This window comes from Aethalodelphis obliquidens, unplaced genomic scaffold (assembly GCF_003676395.1).
Source record: "Aethalodelphis obliquidens isolate GAN/ISIS:26980383/991018 unplaced genomic scaffold, ASM367639v1 scaffold3, whole genome shotgun sequence".
Taxonomy (NCBI): Eukaryota; Metazoa; Chordata; class Mammalia; order Artiodactyla; family Delphinidae; genus Aethalodelphis; species Aethalodelphis obliquidens.
This window is the reverse complement of record NW_020837947.1, coordinates 70,361,872-70,382,137: the sequence shown is the minus strand read 5'-3', so window position 1 is coordinate 70,382,137 and position 20,266 is coordinate 70,361,872. Positions and strand designations below refer to the sequence as shown.

Below are 20,266 nucleotides of genomic sequence, written 5' to 3'. Positions count from 1 at the left end.
TCTTTTTTTGGCAGGGTGGGGGGATTGCTTAAATTTTTGAATATTTATCTGTTTATTGAAGTATAGTTGATTTATAATGTGTTAGTTTCTGGTGTACAGCATAATAATAAAAATATAGGTATAGATTTATGTATAGGATGACCTTGTTGTTTATCTGTATCTGCTAACCCCAAACTCCTAATTTATCCCTCCCTGCCATTTCCCCTTTGGTAACCGTAAGTTTGTTTTCTATAACATTTCTGTTTATTGATCTTCTTATAAAGAGGGAATTGCTTCATTCAATTTTTAAGTTTATGAATGTCTCCCTGTCCTTGTTCTCTCTCTCCAATTAATCAATGAAATTCTATGTCTTACTTGAATCTTTTTCTGTCAGAATGGGGCTATGTCATCCAGGCAATCCCTGCAATGTCAGCAACCCATGAGAACAGAGGGGGCAAGAGTGCTTTCTTTTTAATGGAAAGATAGTGTTTGACAAATATTAATAAAATAGAAGGTAATGCTTTATGAAATTTTTATTGGTGAGACCTAGAGTTTAAACTTGTATTTGAGAGGATTGTAGTAGAAGAAACATTGTGAGAGATGCCCTGGTAGAGAGAGAATGATTCTGGTCTTTGGAGAGGACTTAAGTCAGCACATTCAGTGTAGTTATAGGACAGCTGGGAACTTGTGAGGCCTGAATTCTGAAGTAATACCAACCCAAGTTCTTATATATACACCCAGGAAGGGATATAGTACCAATATTTGCGAGTAAGATGTCTCAACGAGTTTTTAAATATTTTGGGGTTTTTTTTAAAGATTTTTTTTTTGATGTGGACCATTTTTTAAATCTTTATTGAATTTGTTACAATTTTGGCCATGCGGCACGTGGGATCTTAGCTTCCCAACCAGGGATCAAACCCGCACCCCCTGCATTGGAAGGTGAAGTCTTAACCACTGGACCACCAGGGAAGTCCCTTAAATATTTTGTTGATGAAATATCTTAATATAAACCTTATAACCATTCTTGCCTTATATTTTAGATATTCACTCAAGTGCTTGGGGAATGCTATCTAAGACACTTACCATGAAACAAATTATCATTATGGAGGTGCTATGCTATAAATGTCTCATGGTTTATGTGGCCTGTTCCACAGCTCTTTAAGCTGTGGAAATCCCCAGTTAACGATATGCATGAAGTATTTAGGAGGTTATGAACTAATGTCTGTAATTTACTTTGAAATGCATACAAATAAGATAAATTGATAGGTAGATAGAAGGTTGGACCAATGGATAGACATATGAGAAAGCAAGAGTAGTGAAGAGTTAATAATAGAATCCAGGTGATGTTTACCATAAAATTCTTTCAACTTTGCTGTATGCTTGAAAATTTTCACTGTAAAATGTTGGGGAAAATTGTGGAAGTCAAAGCAATTACTATATAGTTGTTGATTTCATGGTACTTATAATGTTCCCAAATTAAGGGCTTTATACATTTAATTTCAACAGGTAAAAATGGAAGATTCAGTCACAAATGACTGACGATTTGTCTCTACTCTGCCTTTTTCTCAAAGCTGCCTGATTGGCTGGCTTTGTTCAAAGTTTAGGTTGACTTAACTTGAATGTCCATGGCAACGTACTTCTGGCCAGGATCCCTCCAAGGATGACAGGAACAACACCCGATGGAGCCAGTTTCACTGGAATTGCTGCTAGAGCAACTCTTGTGTTACTGTTCTGAAATCAGAAAAACTACTTTCCAAGCATTCTTGTTCTGGAAGTCCACCGGAAGCACTCCAAGTTTGGTGGGTCATGTAGGAAACATCCAAAGTGGATACCCAGCTTTGATTCTTTCCTTGAGCTTCTAATATCTGAGTTGCCTAAACTCCAACACCCTAAATTTTGATCTCATCATACATGATAAGTCCGTTGCTAGAAGTCAACTTCAAACAGGAAATTTCTAGATATTGCCCAAGTGTAGCAACTCAAATGGATTATTTTAATGAGGCCAAAAGGCACTGACCTGATGAGTTAAAAGCCACCCATCTGTTTTGGCCTTCTATATAAAACGTAACTTTCTGATATTGAAGTTTCATAGGTTAAGTCAAAGGTTTACATTTTTAGGGGTGAATAGGTCCATAAAATAGTTTACACAAAATTGTTTCTTTCCACTTAGTCATTTTTGTTAAAATCAGGAAAATTTTTTTCTGACTGTTGTGAATTGAATAGTGTCCCACAAAAACATATGTTGAAGTCCTAGCCTCTTATTTGGAAATAGAGTCTTTACACATGTAAGTAAGGTATAAATTAAGATGAAGTCATGCCACAGTAGACGGAGCCCTTGTTCAATATGACTAGCATCCTTGTAAGATGACAGTGGAGGCAGATTTTAGAGTGATGCATCTACAACCCAAGGAATGCCAAGATTACTGACAACCACCATAGTCTGGGAGAGAAGTCTGGAACAGAAGAGTCTGAGAAAGATAGATTTTAGTTCTTCTCTAAATGTTTGATAGAATTCACCTGTGAAGCCATCTGGTCCTGGGCTTTTGTCTGTTGGAAGATATTTAATCACAGTTTCAATTTCAGTGCTTGTGATTGGTCTGTTTATATTTTCTGTTTCTTTCTGATTCAGTCTCAGAAGGTTGTGCTTTTCTAAGAATTTGTCCATTTCTTCCAGGTTGTCCATTTTATCGGCGTAGAGTTGCTTGTAGTAATCTCTCATGATCCTTTGTATTTCTGCCGTGTCAGTTGTTGCTTTTCCTTTTTCATTTCTAATTCTACTGATTTATGTCTTCTTCCTTTCTTTCTTGATGAGTGTGGCTAATGGTTTATCAATTTTGTTTATCTTCTCAAAGAACCAACTTTTAGTTTTATTGATTTTTGCTATTGTTTCCTTCATTTCTTTTTCATTTATTTCTGATCTGATCTTTATGATTCCTTTCCTTCTGCTAACTTTGGGGTTTTTTGGTTCTTCTTTCTGCTTGCTTTAGGTGTAAGTTTAGGTTGTTTATTTGAGATTTTTCTTGTTTCTTGAGTAGATTTGTATCGCTATAAACTTCCCTCTTAGAACTGCTTTTGCTGCATCCCAAGGTTTTGGGTTGTCGTGTTTTCATTGTCACTTGTTTCTAGGTAGTTCTTGATTTCCTCTGATTTCTTCAGTGATCTCTTGGTTATTTAGTAGCATATTGTTTACCCTCCATGTGTTTGTATTGTTTTTACAGTTTTTTCCCTGTAATTGTTATCTAGTCTCATAGTGTTGTGGTCGGAAAAGATACTTGATACGATTTCAGTTTTCTTAAATTTACCAAGACTTGATTTGTGACCCAAGATATGATCTATCCTGGAGAATGTTCCATGAGCACTTGAGAAGAAAGTGTATTCTCTTGTTTTTGGATGGAATGTCCTATAAATATCAATGAAGTCCATCTTGTCTAATGTGTCATTTAGAGCTTGTGTTTCCTTATTTTTTTTCATTTTAGATGGTCTGTCCATTAGTGAAAGTGGGGTGTTAAAGTCCCATACTATTTTGTGTTACTGTCGATTTCCCCTTTTATGACTCTTAGCATTTGCCTTATGTATTGAGGTGCTCCTCTGTTGGGTGCATAAGTATTTACAATTGTTAAATCTTCTTCTTGGATTGATTCCATGATCATTATGCAGTGTCTTTCTTTGTCTCTTGTAATAGTCTTTATTTTAAAGTCTATTTTGTCTGATGTTAGAATTGCTACTCCAGCTTTCTTTTGATTTCCATTTGCATGTAATATCTTTTTCCATCCCCTCACTTTCAGTCTGTATGTGTCCCTAGGTCTGAAGTGGGTCTCTTGTAGACAGCATATATACGGGTCTTGTTTTTGTATCCATTCAGCCAGTCTATGTCTTTTGGTGGGAGCATTTAATCCATTTACATTTAAGGTAATTATTTATATGTATGTTCTTATTACCATTTTCTTAATTGTTTTGGGTTTGTTTTTGTAGTTCTTTTCCTTCTCTTGTGTTTCCTACCTAGAGAAGTTCCTTTAACATTTGTTGTAAAGCTGGTTTGGTGGTGCTGAATAAGGAAGCATGAGTTATTGATTTAAAACTTCCATCTTGTATAGAGCTAAACCTCTCCCACCCAAAGAGACGTCTGAATTGGAGCCCACAGTTGATTGCTCTTTGATGATTTGGTGTTCATTCTGCTTCCAAAATCTGGGGGGACATCCATTAGAGTTTGGCAAAAACTGTGCTCTCTAATCAGCAGTACAAGCCCTGAGTTTTCCTCAGAAGCTGAAGGGAAAAACTGGTTTTCAAAGAATGTAATTGCTATCTAAAGCCAGAGCTTGTCCCATTTGTCAGATTTTTGAGTTAAATGATTTCACCTGTCCTGGGAGGGAACTGACAGCTCAGTGTCTCATCCAACCTCTATGGATAACTGTTTCTGGTGACTAAAGGAACTACAGGCACATTCATAGTCTGAATTTAAGGTGACATGCTGCTTATGGATTCATTTAAGCAGTATACAGCTTAATCCTCTCCAGAAGATTAAAGGGCACTGATCTTCCCGCCATGATGAGGAAGAAAGTGCTTTGTGAACTTCTGGTTTTTTCTTATAAGGCAAATAACTTACCAAGGCTGAACCCACAGGGCTAAAAATGAAAGAGGACATGGGTAGAAAATTAAAATAATTGGGAAGTCCAGGGACAAAGGTGGACTCAGGTGGTGGGGTCGGTAAGAGGCAGAGCTGGAGGCAGGATGAAGGGATGGGTGCCCAGTGACCCACTGATCTGCGTGCTACCTGGAAAATACCTCTCTTCCCACTTGGTATGGTTGTCTTGCTTGATTGACTGCTTTTATTCAAATATTCCATCCATCTGTCTAGATTTGACACGGTTTGGTATAACTGTTCTGCTCTGATGTTATGAGTTTAGCTAAATTCAGATTCCAAGAGCAGTTTATAATGAAAGCCCTTTATTTATTTATTTTTAATAGCTCTTTATTGGAGTATAATTGCTTCACAATACTGTGTTAGTTTCTGTTGTACAACAAAGTGAATCAGCCATATGCATACATATATCCCCATATCCCCTCCCTCTTGAGCCTCCCTCCCACCCTCCTTATCCCACATCTCTAGGTAATCGCAAAACTGATCTCCGGTCTGATGGGAATGACATCTCCACCTTGGTTTCTCAGTTCCATCCCTTTCTCCTTTTGATACTCATCTAGCCTATCTTGGTGGACCAAGTCCCAGGTCCTTACCTCTGGCAGATCTCAAAGGTGATTCAAAATGGGCACCTGCCCATTTTGCGAAGGGTTTGTGGACCTCCTGAGAAGGCATGAAGCTCACTTAGCAGACTGATGCCTGCTACCTGACACTTGAACAAACCCCTCCCTCTTCCTTTGCCAGACTCCTGACTGATCACAAGATGAGACTGTCCAATCAGACTCAAAGGAATCAGATTTTATCCGGGGGTTGGGGGGGGGTCAAGCTTTCCTGATAATTTCAAGGAGACAACTAATCAAAAGGCACAGCGTAAGCAGGGACCAGCCTAAGACTGTCAACACAGGTCTTCAGGCCCTTTCTTGAAGTACTGGACCCACTCTAGCTCAGGGGAATACACGAGGTCTCTAAGGGATGTGCCCAGGTCATATCACATACAGAAGAGGACCGTTTTAGTCTTGCAATCTCTCCTTTTTATACTTAGCTGGTTACAGAGCTTAAATGCCTGTGACAGGGAGCCCTGCCCCAGAAGTTCACAAAGCCCATGTTTGTTTACCAGAAGCAATCCTAGGCAACCTAGTACCCAAGGCTAAACCTTTCCTTAGGGAAGAACTCTCCCACCAGGAATTCAATTACTTTGCTTGGCAGGGGACCTGGCATTAGCATCTTTACAAGGAGATTAGACCAAGCTACCTTCTTTGTTTCCTAGGGGCACCTCTGTCCCTTTAATGAGGAGAGTGGGTTGCAGACCTGCTGTTGAATCTTGTCCTCCCAGAGATAAAGTGCCTCCTCCCTTGGAAAGCTGAGGGAGCCCTGCACTGGGGAATCCATGCTGAGATCAAATGTCACAGAGTCCATTTTTCTCAGCAAAGGAAAGCCATGTTCTGAGATCTCCCAAAACAGCAGTGAAAACCTTCTTTTCTGTTTGAAAACTACTGCCTGGGGATTTTTCCCCCCTCATTAGGTTTTGCTTATGTGCCAGACTTTGAGTTCCCTAAGCCATTATCACATCTTGTGAAAAGGAAGCAACCCAGCTCTAGAAAATGTTCTTGGGCACAGAGAAAAACCACAACATGGACATGAACTACAGCAAGCAGTGGCATTGTCTCCCTGGGAGAGGTTCTAGTTTCATGGAAAGCCTATTGGAAGCAAAACCCACTCAGATCTTGGGGTGAGGCTGTTTTTTTTATTTTTAATTTTTTAAAATTGAAGCATAGTTGATTTACCATGTTGTGTTAGCTTTTGGTATACAGCAAAGTGATGCAGATATAGATATATGTACATGTATACATATATGATGGAAAAGATACAGGATATAGCAAGACATTGAATATAATTCTCTGTGCTATGTAGTAGGTCCTTGTTGATTATCTATTTTATATATAGTTGTGTGTATATTTTAATCCCTAAATCCTAATTTTATCCCCCTGCCCCCCACTTTCCCCTTTAGTAACCATAAATTTGTTTTCTACATCTGTGAGTCTGCCTCTGTTTTGTAAATAAGTTCGTTTGTATCTTGTTTTTTAAATTTCCACATACAAGTGATGTCATATGATATTTGTCTGATTTACTTCACTTAGTATGATAATCTCTGGGTCCATCCATATTGCTGCAAATGGCATTATTTCATTCTTTTTTATGGCTGAGTAATATTCTGTTGTATGTATATATGTACCACATCTTCCTTATCCATTCATCTGTTGATGGACATTCAGGTTGCTTCCATATCTTGGCTATTGTAAATAGTGCTGCTACGAACATTGGGGTGCAGGTTTCTTTTCTTTTTTTTTTTAAATAAATTTATTTTTGGCTGTGTTGGGCTCCATTGCTGCACATGGGCTTTCTCTAGTTGCCGCTAGCAGGGGCTACTCTTTGTTGTGGTGAGTGGGCTTCTCATTGCGTGGCTTCTCTTGTTGTGCAGCACGGGCTCTAGGTGTGGGCTTCAGTAGTTGTGGCTTGTGGGCTCTAGAGCACAGGCTCAGTAGTTGTGGCGCATGGGCTTAGTTGCTCTGCGGCATGTGGAATCTTCCCGGACCAGGGATCGAACCCATGTCCCCTGCATTGGCAGGCGGATTCTTAACCACTCCACCACCAGGGAAGTCCCAGGTATCTTTTTGAATTAGAGTTTTCTCTGGATATATGCCCAGGAGTGGAGTTGCTGGATCATGGTAGCTCTATTTTTAGTTTTTTAAGGAACCTCCATACTGTTCCCTATAGTGGTTGTACCAACTTACATTCCCACCAACAATATAGGAAGGTTCCCTTTTCTGGGGATGAGGCTGCTTTGAAGTAGGCCATCCTTGATTCCACTTTTCATGTGACTCTGGAATTGAAACAAAATTAGTTGTTACTTGTGAGGATTGGATGGCTGATGCCTTGTCACCAAGAGGAGCATGGACAGATTCGTTGACTTGCCCAGAGCACAAAATTACTTACTTTTGGACTCAGACTCAAAATTTCGTCTTTTCTCCACAAAGCCAAGACTGTGGCCATGTGATTACTGCCAACATCATGCACAGCTAGGTGGAACCGCTGCTGCCCCTGATGAGTATTTACCTGTGTCAGACACCATCCTAAACTCTTCACATAAGTGACCTCCTTCTAGTTGCAACAATCCTGGAGACAATGTTTATCCCCATTTTGCAGCTGAGGAAACTGAGGCACAGAAAAGTGAGTGGCAGAGCAGAGATTCGACCCTAGGGTCTCTCTAACTCGGCCCCTGCCTCCTCACTGCCTGCTGCAATTCTTCTCCTTCACTGCTCGGATCCCACCAAACAACTTCATTCCATTCATTGATTTTTAACTTTTTTTTCCCCTCAAATGAACAAGGGTGAGCAATTATTTTGCCAGGGCACATACACTGTGAATTTCAAGCTCTCTTCAGGACTGGGCTTTTGCAGGGTTTCCCATCTGCCTAGATAGATGTGAGTTTCACATTGTTTTCACCTGACATCCTTTCCCTTCCACTGAATATTCCCTCTTTGTCATCTATTACATATAGTATATTACATGTAGTTTATAAATATATAGTCTATATTTTTATAAATATGATACATTTATGTTTATATATGTATGCATACATATGCATATGTGTGTATATACATATGTGTGTGTGTATATATATATATATATATATATATACACACACACACACACACACACACATATACATACATATCTCCTCTCCTATTCTAGGTCTAATCTGGCTTTGCCCTCAGGTAATGAGAACTTGAAGAGGGAGCATGCTACCATCTTTTCATTAACTTCTCCCTCTAAAAAGAGACCTGCTAGAAACCTGCCAGGGAAAGATGTGTTTACTTTTCTTAATTTCCAAGTGCAGAGAATGCCTGTGATGTCCGAAGATGACTGCACTTCTGGGTAAATAAAATCCAGTGGTCATAATGGATTATACAATCCAGTTAAACTATTGGAAAGCAAAAGGGCAGCATTTCATTAATCATAACATACTGAAATCACTGAAAAAAATAATCATGCAATTCTCAAAATGACCAATGCTTGAAGGTGGAGATGAGGTCAAACCCCTGTTTTATCCAGACATCACTCCTACACATGGACCAGCATTTCTGTCGTACCAAGCATTTTTGTTATCCATACTCAGATCCTTATCTTACTCTTCTAGTTTCTTCGAAGTCATATGAAATAGCATAAGTTTCCATTTCTGAGGTACTGTAATTTCATGAAAATAGCATACTTTAGAAACAATGTAAGAACAGCATTTGATATTTATGAGTTACGGTTCTCCATGAACAAATGTGGATAAAGCACTTGCTATGCGCTGGGCATGAAGTTTAAAAACATGGATAAAATACAATCAGCCTTTGAGAACTTCACAGCTTAGAAAAGAAAATATATGATGCTTGTAATGAGCACTGCTTCTGAGGTTTAACCTCTTTGCTATGTTAAAAATGCAGTAATTTTCAGGGAATTCAGGATGTGTTGCCCACTCGGGAAGTCTGAGTTGGGACAGCAGAAATCCAGGCCCACAGGTCAGGACGTGGCTTGCACGGAGCCCTGGGGCAGGGGCTCGTGAGGCTGGATTTTCCTCCTTCCCCATGACTCAAGGTGTGCTCCTGGGCCACTCACTGGACACTCTAAGCCTTTGCTTCTTGTGTGTAGCAGGGAGAATCCCTGATCCGCTCACCTCGTGCCATCATCGTGAGGTCATATATGAAAAAAACACACAAAAACATTTTGAAGACTGTGTCAGGTATCTGTGACCTCCACGAAGGCATTTTTTTTTCTTCCTGTTTTGCTCACTCTTGCATCCCTAGCATCTAAAACAATGCCCAAATCATGATAGATGCACGATGCATATTTATTGAATGAACGCACTCCATAATAAAAGAACTTGGCTTTTTGCTTTAAACTATTCCAAATTATGGTAATTGATTCTATTCTATTGTATAAAAGGAAAAACTCATTTTATATAACTTCTAGAGTCACCGCACCTCAGGGCTGGAAGTGATCTTACACAGCACCCAGTAAGAGTTCCACAGCAAGTGCTTTCGCCCCAGATCCCAGCAGGATTTGATCCCTCATCTTTAGGTCTTTACTCAAAAGCCATCTCCACGGTGAGGCCATCTCCGATCACCTGGTTTAAAACCACACACCCCCCCCCCACCATCAACATTTTCTGTGCCCTTCCTGAGTTAGTTCTTCTCTACAGCACGTGTCGCTATCCATATGGGACATGTACTTATTGGTTCTGTTGACTGCCTGTCTCTACACTAGAATATAGGCTCCAGAAGGCTATTTTCTCAGCGCCCAGATCAGTGTCCGGCATGGAATACGGACTCGATAAATATTTACTGTAAGGGAGGAGTGAGCCACGTAGCTAATTTGAAACCACGCCCGGCCCAGTCCCATCCTTTGGGGGCCCCGTTTGGGGGATATTTGACAGGGTGGGCGCCAGTACCAGGGGGCAGGAGGAGATAAATTTGAGGTAGTAATTAAAGTAGCACATGATGGAGGGTCCCAGCATAACTGAACTTGAACCCTACTGCTGAGGATTTTTCCTAACCCTCATCCATCCTGCATCACTCCTTCTCGCTCAGCTCTTGGGCTCCTGTCACTCAAAGTTGGCCAAGGGGACGCACTGCCCAGCCGGGAGGGCGAACAATTCTCTCCGGTCCCTTTCCCTTCCTCGCGGCAGGCTCTCATCCAGACGGTGCGAGAGCGCCTCCGGGCGCAGAGGGTTCCGCAGAGCTCGCACCTCCCGGCCCGGCGCCCTCGGGCTCGTGGGGTGGGGCCGGGGGCGGCCCCGCGCCCCGCGCCCCGCGAAGCCTCCGCCGTAGGTCGGGAGCGCGCGTCCCCGCCGCACCGCGGCGCCGGGAGCCACCCACCGGCCAGGCGGCTGGAGGCGGCGGCGGCGGCGGCGCTCACGCACCTTGCAGGAGCCGGTAACCGCCGGCGGGACGGGGCGCCGCGGGCGTGCGCCTCCAGCTCCCACGGTCGGGCTCGCTGGGGTTTGGGGGTGGTTTTTAGTTTGGCGGAGTTGGAGAGTGGGAGCGGGGAGGGGAGATCTGGGGCTCGAGGGTGCCCAGGGCAAGAGTGCGGGCCCGTGGAGAGCACCCAAGTTCAAAGCCTTCTTCGCAGCGGAATGATGTGCGTGTCCTGCGCTAGGGCGTCGGAAAAGGCTGAAAGCGCGGCGCTTGGGGCTAGGGTGGGCTTCCTCCGCTCGCTCCCGCTTACTGACCAGTCACACCTTCTCCCGCCCGGGGGGAGAACGGCCAGCCCCGGTGTGCCCGGCAAGCGAGAGAGCCCCCCGACCCGGGCGCGGGGGACCTGCTGGTCCAGGAGGAGCGCGCTGCCCGCAGCCCTTGGGTGCGGGCCCCCTGCCTTGGGCCGGGCTCTGGGAATGATGCCGGCTTGACGGTTGGTTAATTCATTTCGTTTGCGCTGGGGCGCCTGCCTGCAGGTCATTTTACTGATTAGAGGGAAATATCGGTTTCGTTTTTCTCCCTGTTTCCATCCTTTCTGCGTAATCAACTGAGGAAGACAAAGAGTCGCCTCATTAGAAACTTGTTCGGAGGCTTTGTGGTTTCCGCCGCGGTTTAGATGACATGGGCAATCCCAGATAATACTGTGGATTTCATCTGACGAAAACGAAACGTTCTGTGGTGTTCAGAAAGCAAAGGGAGCCTGGGGGGAAATGTCCCTGCTACTCCAGGGACGAGAAGGGAACTCCCACGTGTAAGTTAATTCTCATGAAAACCCTAGAGGTAAGTGGTCGTATTTCCAGTTTACATGTGAAGAAAATTAGGTTGAGATATTAAGTTTTCCCAGTTGAATCCCCCAGTTAATAGTGGGGAGGACTGGAAACTAGGACTGTGAGCCAGTGGCCCTTAGGTACATCGCTTGGGGGCGCATCACTGAGAACGCAGGCAGGAAAGGCCCCCGGCTGTAAGGATTGGGTCCAGACTGCAGGAGAGGCTGCCGGGAGCTGGGGTGCCCAGCAATAAAGAGTTTTGTTCGAATCGGGAATATCATCCAGTGTTCATGGAAGATGAGGTGATATTAACAGGTGACAGGGGAAGGCTGAGTTGCTATCAATAGATTTCCTTCTTTTCATTGTGAGAAGAGCAGCCCAAATCCCTTTAAGAGGATCTGGAAACCCTGAAACCAGGCTGGATTGTTCAAGGCCCAAATAGCAGGCATCCTAGAGCAGGGAAAGCGTTCACAGTCCCTCAGAGCAGTCTTGAGAAACGAGAGCAGAGCCAGCAGACTTCAAAAGAAGGAAACACTGAATCCTGGCAGCCCTCCAGAGCAAATTCTTAGAGAAGCTAGCTCAAGACCACCTAGGAAAGGAGAATTTACAAATTCAATGTATGCCAAACGGACTTCTTTCTCTTTTCTATCGACCTACTGGGGCTGTAGATTGGTGCCTGCCATAGCCACTGTGGGCTGTGACTCTAGTGAAATGCTATCAGTGCAGTGAGTTGCACCAGCATTTTTTAAAACATGAAATTCAATAGAAGGGAAGAGAAAGCATCAGAGTGCATTGTATGTGCAAGGGCAGGTATTGTTTTATGAATCGTGTGTGTGTGTGTGTGTGTGTGTGTGTGTGTGTGTGTGTGTGCAGTGTGTGTCCTTTATCGTACTGCCTCTGCATGGGCGTGCATACCTAACCCCGGCTGCCCCATTGTTTCTTCCAGGCTAACTTCATCTGCTCACAGTGCGGGGCTGTCTTTTACCTTGCAAATAATATCATCAACACCTTCTGGAAAATGTAACCTTCCTCCTTCCCATTTCTCTAGGCCCCCAGGTGTTGAGATACTTCGCCAGTCGGCATTCTCAGTCCCCTCCCCCCTCCCCATCATGGATGATCTAAAGTGTGTCCTGCCTTTGCAGAGGCGTTTTACGAAATATCATACTATCCCTAAGGATAAGGCGTGGGAAGAGTGGACACACCACAAGGCGTCGTCCCTGAGTCTGCATCTCCTGGTGTCACTCATCAGGAGAGAGACATAGAGGGGCCATTTATCAGAGCTGTGGCAATTACAGATCTGGGAGGATACTCTCCGAGACCCATTTTATCTCTGGACAAGAGATAATAATACTAGAATGTTTTGGCTCACAGTAGGGTTGAAGGTCCTGTTCTGCATTTGGGTTCAAAGACGCAATGAAAAAAAGTAAAGGATGGGGTGGCCCCGTTAAGCAGCAGTTCATGTGAGAGAAGAAACCTGAGGGTCTTAATGGCCCACCAGGCCGGAATGAACCATCGTGTGAAGTAGCTGCTCAATAGCAAACGTGGGTTGTGATAGCAGTGATAAGGACGGGCCTTTTTAAAAAATAGATATTCTCATGGAGCTTATTACGTGCCAGGCAGAGTTCTAAGTGTTTTGTAATTTTTTCTCAATCCTGTAGCACCCCCGTGAAGCAGGGAATATAATTATCACCATTCCCATTGAACAGATGATGAAACTAAGGCACAGAGGGATTAAGTATTTGGTCCAAGATCACGTAGAGGATCTATGAGATGCTAAAATGATGGATGTTTTTTTAAAAGTCTCGGTTTAATTATTGCTAGTGTCTGTGTTACCCAGATCTATGTAATTTTCCCCTGCCTAGAGAACATTGGTACATTTCATAACCCTTCAAGTGAAAATAATTTATAAGGCTCCAGTAATTATTCTCCCTAAAGGTGCGCTTGTTTTCCTCATGCGTGTACTTGGGAACAGCAAAAACAGCAATTAAAGGCAAAGGTGGGGCAGCTGAGGGAGCTGCTTCCTTAAGGATTGGCTCTGAATTTGCCTGGTTGAATAAGAAAAAAAAAATAATTAGGAGATGAGTGAGGGTATTGGTTATAAACATTACCTGTCTTTCTCCTAACCTTTGTGTAGATTTTTCCAGAAAATATAATTTTATCTTCTGTTAAAAAAAAAAGGAAAAAACCAGAAATTTATGATGAAGATCTGAAAATCTGGAAACTACTAGAAACTATATCATGTAAACCTACATATATTCCTACCAGAGCTTCTTTAAAATTTCCACTAAATTACCTCAACAGGCGAGGAGAGTTATCCCGTTTTTCTGGGAGTCCAAAGCGGAGGCCAAGGCTGCCAGAAGCAAGTAGATGTTTATCCATGAGCTTCCATTTGATATTTGCAGTTTACTTTGTAATGTGTCTGCACTTTTTTAATATAAAAATGTCTTCCAAGTTTTCTCTTAAAATTGATGCTCCAGGAGGTTGAACCAGGTACGACCCAAGATTTGGGGGCTATTTGACACCCTCAGTCCTAGGCAAGCAGAGGGGAGACCTAGGAGGGATTAGATCGTTAGAAAATGATCATTAGAAGGTGTAGCTTTCCTGCTGCTCTGTCTCCAGCTCTTAAACCACTGCTTTAGTTTAAATTTCCTTTTCTGTAGAGCAGAGATTGAAATACCTGGTCCCCTTCCTTTCTTGCTTGTTTGTCAAAGGAATGATTCAGCTCAGGGCTGTAAGGAACAGTGTGTGCTGCTTGGAGATAGAGTCCATCAGCAATAAATACAAAGTAAGCTTGTTTGCCAAATTGTCCTCAAAGTGAGTTAAGAGATGGCCAATCTCGCTCTCCTTAGTCTTATTCCTGCCAGGTGTTTCAAAACTTCCACTAATTAAAATGGAAAGGGCAGTTGTTTCCCTAGTGCCATTAAAATGTTAATTCATCTGGCCGTCATGCTTTATACTAGCATCTATATAAATCAGTATGAGGGTTCAGTAAGAGGCACTAAGGGAGTCTGATTTATACCGTCTCGTTATTAAAACGACAGATTTAAGTAATCCATGTGATGGGATTTGAGAAAAGGGAGAGAGTCCTCGGAGGCTGAGATAGTTGGACAGAATTCCATGGGGGAAACGGTGACTGAGCCCTACCCTCAAAGGTAGGCAGGAGTCTGGAGAGTGGGAGATGGCAGTGCAGGCTGGCAGGTGGGACAGAGTGGGCAGAGACTCAGAGGGCCATCTCTGAGGGTCCCCCCACCCCAGGCTCCTCTGCCATAATGAGCCCTTCCTTTCTTTTCTTTTTTTTTTTAACTGTGTGTGTTTGCGTGTGTGCAAGCACGTGTGTGTGTGCCTGAGTGTGTGTGATGATGCTTATTTATTTATTTATTTATTTTGCGGTACGTGGGCCTCTCACTGCTGTGGCCTCTCCCGCCGCGGAGCACAGGCTCCGGACGCGCAGGCCCAGCGGCCATGGCTCACGGGCCCAGCCACTCCGCAGCATGTGGGATCCTCCCGGACCGGGGCACGAACCCACGTCCCCTGCATCAGCAGGCAGACTCCCAACCACTGCGCCACCAGGGAAGCCCAGCCCTTCCTTTCTTAATGACTGTTTGCACCTGCTATCTGTTTGTGTCATCAGGCTTTCCTGATGCTTCCCAACCTGTGTGTGTTTAAGAGGGTGAAATTCAGCAGGGGAAAGCATGGTTCTAAATTCAAGCCTGAATTCTCTGAATTCTTTGAGGGTACAGGCCTGGACTTTTTAACCGCCACTAAATCACTCAAAGTCAAGCTCACAGTGTTGAGAATATCCTTGTTGGGCTGAATTGGCTCATATACTGATTTTAACATGTTCATGTTCTTTCTCCTTGAAGGACATGGTGATGAGGCCGTGATAAATGTAGTGGCTAAAGATGGCATGTAGTGGGATAGATTAATGGCGTTTGGTTTTCTTTCCAAAAATGTATTTGTTATTTGGTGAGAGTGATTGGCATAAAGTAAGTTATTTTTAATGGCTTTTCTAGGAGAGTTTGTCTAACTAACTCATCAAAGAGAACATTGGTTTTAAAAAATTACTTTCAGCAGCTGTATTAGTATGCTAGGACCACTGTAACAAAATACCTGAATCTGAGTGGCTTCAACAACAGAAATTCATTGTCTCACAGCTCTGGAGACTGGAAGTCCAAGATCAAGGTGTCAGCAGGGTTGGTTTCCTCTGAGGACCGTAAGGGAAGGATCTGTTCTGGTCCTCTCTGTTTACCTTATAGATGACCGTCTTTCTGCTGCCTCTTCACCAGATTGTCCCTGTGCATGAATGCTCCTGGTGTCTCTCTGTGTGTCCTAATCGCCTCTTCTTATAAGGATACTAGTCAGGTGGCATTAGGACTCATCCCAACAGCCTCATTTTAACTTAAGTACCTCTTTAAAGACTCTGTTTCCAAATATAATCACATCCAAACGTATTGGGAGCTAGGATTTCAACCTATAAATTTTGAGGGACACAACTCAGCCCATAGTAGGACCTTATCCATATTGTACTGCACACACACACACACACACACACACACACATATACATACATACACACACAGTTTTCACAAACACACACACATCGTTGAGTTTGTGATGCAAGTGGAAAGCAACTTAGTCTTTTATTAAGCCCTAGAGTCATAGGTCTGGAAGGGAATTTCACTACAGCTCTTTTAGTCCTTTCTCTTTGCTGTCAGAGAGAGTGAATATTTAAGCCATTCCAGGTAGCTATCACATGAGTGCAGTGGCCAGAGGCAATGTAGTGCACACCTGCCTGGAACTGTCTGCTTGCTGTGAAAATACTGATGCCAGACAGCCGACTTTCCTTTCTTGCAGAGGACTATTTTTATTGTGAGATTATAGCTCTCATACTCGGAGGGTGCTTAAAATAACTTTTTGTCTATGAATTAATAATTGTTAATGATAGTTGTTTTTTACACATTTCCTTACTTGGCAAAATATAAACGTCAGCATTCCAATTTTCCGGGTCCATGAAACCCAGCTGGTCTCCAGGAAGCATTTCCCAGAGACTGGAGCCGGTTTTATGACATTGAGGCACTTCCTTTTTGTCCTGGGGAAGCAACAGACTTTAAATGTAATCCACGAGAAGGCCCTGGAAGCTTCGGAAGAATAGCTGGTGGTGGACTTATGCTGAAATGCAGTGGGCTAATGACAGGGACCATAGGAAGTGAAACTTACAGAAAGGAGAGACTGGGAAGCAGGACTAGTCTATTTCCAGGACTAGCCGTGGGCGGACCACGGCTGGCACAGCATAAATATTCTGCCAGCTTCTCCCTGGCATAGGGAAGCGTGATTCCTCACAGCCTGGACAGAGTATTCCTTTTACTTGGCAAGAAGGTGCCACAAGGGCTCTTGAACAGAGCAGAGCTGGATCCTTGAAGGCTGGCCGTGGAGGAAGGACCCACACGGGGAGGGTGCCTGGATGTCCCAGCACCATCTTTTGTCCCCTGGGGTGGTGTTTTACTTTGGGGAGCTCGCAGTTACCCTCCCCCAGCCCTAGTACATTGGTCAGGAAATGTTGATTTTTATTCTTTTCTTATTTAAAAAATTTTAGAACATTTTGTGAGTGAAATATACATAACATAAATGTACCATCTTTAAGCGTACAAGTCAGTGGCATTAGGTGCGTTCACAGTGTTGTGCAACCGTCACCACCGTTCATCTCTAGAAGTTTTTCATCTTCCGAAACTGAAACTCTGTATCCATTAAACAAAGACTCTCCATTCCCCCCTTCTCCCAGCCTTTGGCAACCACCGTTCTACTTTCTGTCTCTATGCATCTGAGTGTTCTAGATACCCCGTGTAAGTAGAATCATGCAATATTTGTTCTTGTGTGTCTGGTTTACTTCACTTAGCGTAATATTTGGAAGGTTCATCCATGTTGTAGCATATGTCTGAATTTCCTCCTTTTCTAAGGCTGAATCATATTCCGTTGCACGTACATACTACGTTTTGTTTATCTGTTCATCCAGTAGTGTACATTTGGATTGCTTCCTCCTTTTGGCTGTTGGGAATAATGCTGCAATGGCGAGGTGCCAATATCTCTTGGAACTCCTGCTTTCTGTTCTTTGGGGTATATACCCTGAGGTGGAAATGCTGGGTCATAAGGTATTCCATATTTACATTGTTGAGGAAGCCACTATGCTATCTTTCATAGCAGCCGCACCATTTTATCTTCCTAACAACAACACACAAGCATTCCAATTTCTCTGCATCCTTGCTAACACTTAACTGTTTTCTGGTTTTGGGTTTTTTGTTTGTTTGATGATAGCCATATTCAAATGGGTGTGAAGTGTTATTTCATGATGAAGCACCAATTTTTTAAAAAAAATCAATTTATTTATTTTTGGCTGCATTGGGTCTTCGTTGCTGCGTGTGGGCTTTCTCTAGTTGCAGCGAGTGGGGGCTACTCTTCGTTGCGGTGCACAGGATTCTCATTGCAGTGGCTTCTCTTGTTGTGGAGCATGGGCTCTAGGCACGCGGGCTCAGTAGCTGTGGTGCATGGGCTCTAGAGCACAGGCTCAGTAGTTGTGGCGCATGGGCTTAGTTGCTCCATGGCATGTGGGATCTTCCCAGACCAGGGCTCGAACCCATGTCCTCTGCATTGGCAGGCGGACTCCCAATCACTGCGCCACCAGGGAAGCCCTGAAGCACTGCTTTTTGATAGCTGGTTCTTTGACTTGACTCAAGTAATTTAAAAAAATTAATTTATTTTTAAATTAATTTCATTGGAGTATAGTTGATTTACAATGTTGTGTTAGTTTCAGGTGTACAGCAAAGTGATTCAGTTATACATATACATATATTCATTCTTTTTCATTGTAGTGCTGCAATGAACATTGTGGTACGTGACTCTTTTCCAATTATTGTTTTCTCCGGATACATGCCCAGGAGTGGGATTGCTGGATCATATGGTAGCTCTATTTTCAGTTTTCTAAGGAACCTCCATACTGTTCTCCATAGTGGCTGCACCAATTTACATTCCCACCAACAGTGCAGGAGGGTTCCCTTCTCTCCACACCCTCTCCAGCATTGTAGTTTTGATTTGCATTTCTCTGATATTTAGTGATGTTGAGCATCTTTTCATACAGATGCTTTTTGGCCATCTGTATGTCTTCTTTGGAGAAACGTCTATTTAGATCTTCTGCCGTACTTTTCTGGAAGGCTCAGGAGTAAAGCAAAAATAAATAGTAATAGGAACCCAAAAAAACCTAATTATAAGAGAGGGGTCAACTTGGGATTCTACTGGTGTCCTCAACATGCCTAGACTATTTTGAAGTCCAGACCAAGAAAAGCAAGTCCAGAAAGAGACAGGAGTTCCCTAACCGGATGACATTTCCATGGTGGGGACACCAACCCCACCACCAGTGAGAGTGTCCTCACTTTGTGGCTGCAACAGGGCATCCACGTTGGGATACAAGACAAACAGCGGAGCATCCTGTCTTGTGTGCGGTGGGGTATATTACGTAACATGAGTCCTTTGCCCTAATTCCACATTCACCAGCTAACGTGGTGAATGTAATCTTCAATTTTGTTTCCCAGACGGTGTAAAACTTGTGCTCTGATCTGCTTGACCGTTTTGTTGGTTATTGTATTTCCACAAATGGATGCTCTGGTTATAAATCATTCTCCTTTGCTTGGTCAGCGTGACCGCCTCAGCCCTGGAGGACTGTGGAAACCCAGCCCCCTACATCTGCAGAGCTGAGGGCAGTGTGCCTGCCACCTCCACCTGCATCTCAGAGCCGCGCCTTGTCACTTCTCGGGACATCCTTCCCAGGTAGAGCCTTTACAGCCTCTCTCTTGGGTGTTTTTCCCCGTTTGGGCCTGATGTTCTTCTCTCTGTCCAGCTGAAGTCTCTGTTAGAATGGGAGAGCTCTGCTCTCGGGTTTAGGGTTGAGAAAGGTGAAAGAAGATAATGTTGTGGCTTTTCCACATCATGAGAAACTGACTCGATAAGTACTTATTTCATGTCTGATATGAGCCAGGTTTTGGGTGGGTTGCTGGAAATACAGCGGTGAGCAAGCAGGGGAGGCCCCTGCCCTGATGGAAAAGAGACCAGAGGGAAGAGAATGCCACCAGAGGATTGGTTCGTGCACTCCTAGCATAGCCTGTACTGTGGTGTATTGCAGAGGTCTGTTACCATTGCCAGAGGCCCCTCCAAAGGGCTCAAGGACAGCCATTGTGTCCCCCACCCCTCCAGTAGGTCATGCAATAACCGTTTGCTGGGCTGACCCAGGGAGTACCACAGAGCCGGGAAGCACCAATTTTAAAAAGTACTTTTCAGCCTACTTACGACTATGTAGGTGCCCAGAATATAGCTGGAGGAGGTGGGTGTAGGACCCACCCCTTATATTCTTATCCTCTTTGAGGCAATAGCTGGTGGAGGAAGGATGCCTGCTCGTTAATTCAGCATCTCTGCATTTCAGGCATTGGCTGAATATCTAGCTGTACAAAATATTAAGTTTCGTCTCTAGTTGTAGAAGTTGTTCTTCTATTGGCATTGATTCTGATATTCAGGCAGGAAATCTTAAGGCTTGCAAACACTTTTTGTTCCATGTTTTGTTCCTAGAAATAAGTTGCTGCTGGGCAGTGGAGAAGTAGGGAGAGGCAGGGGGCAGATGCATCCAGAATTTCTCTGCCAGCTGTCAGCCACCACGTTTTTGAAGTCTGCTGAGTAACTGAGTACTTTCTAGGAAATACCCAGGAAGGCATAAACCTTGATAATGTAGAGAAATTTGGGAGGTATGTCCTTTTCAGAAGGGAGGAGGAACCCTGTGTGTGTGTGTGTGTGTGTGTGTGTGTGTGTGTGTGTGTGTGTGTGTGTGT

The 20,266-nt window shown here is 43.6% G+C and overlaps 1 protein-coding gene across 2 annotated transcripts in view; it reads left to right on the top strand.

Moving 5' to 3' along the window:
* Positions 1-20,266, top strand: part of MRAP2 (melanocortin 2 receptor accessory protein 2) — a 99,854-nt gene that overhangs the window by 34,173 nt on the left and 45,415 nt on the right. Inside the window, exon 1 of one of the 2 annotated variants that reach the window (XM_027091329.1) lies at positions 10,495-10,644. The exons of the other annotated variant lie outside the window; for it this stretch is intronic. The gene's annotated coding sequence lies outside the window, so the exon portion shown is untranslated. Of the gene's footprint in view, positions 1-10,494; positions 10,645-20,266 lie in introns of those variants that run through there. 2 annotated transcript variants of the gene reach the window in all.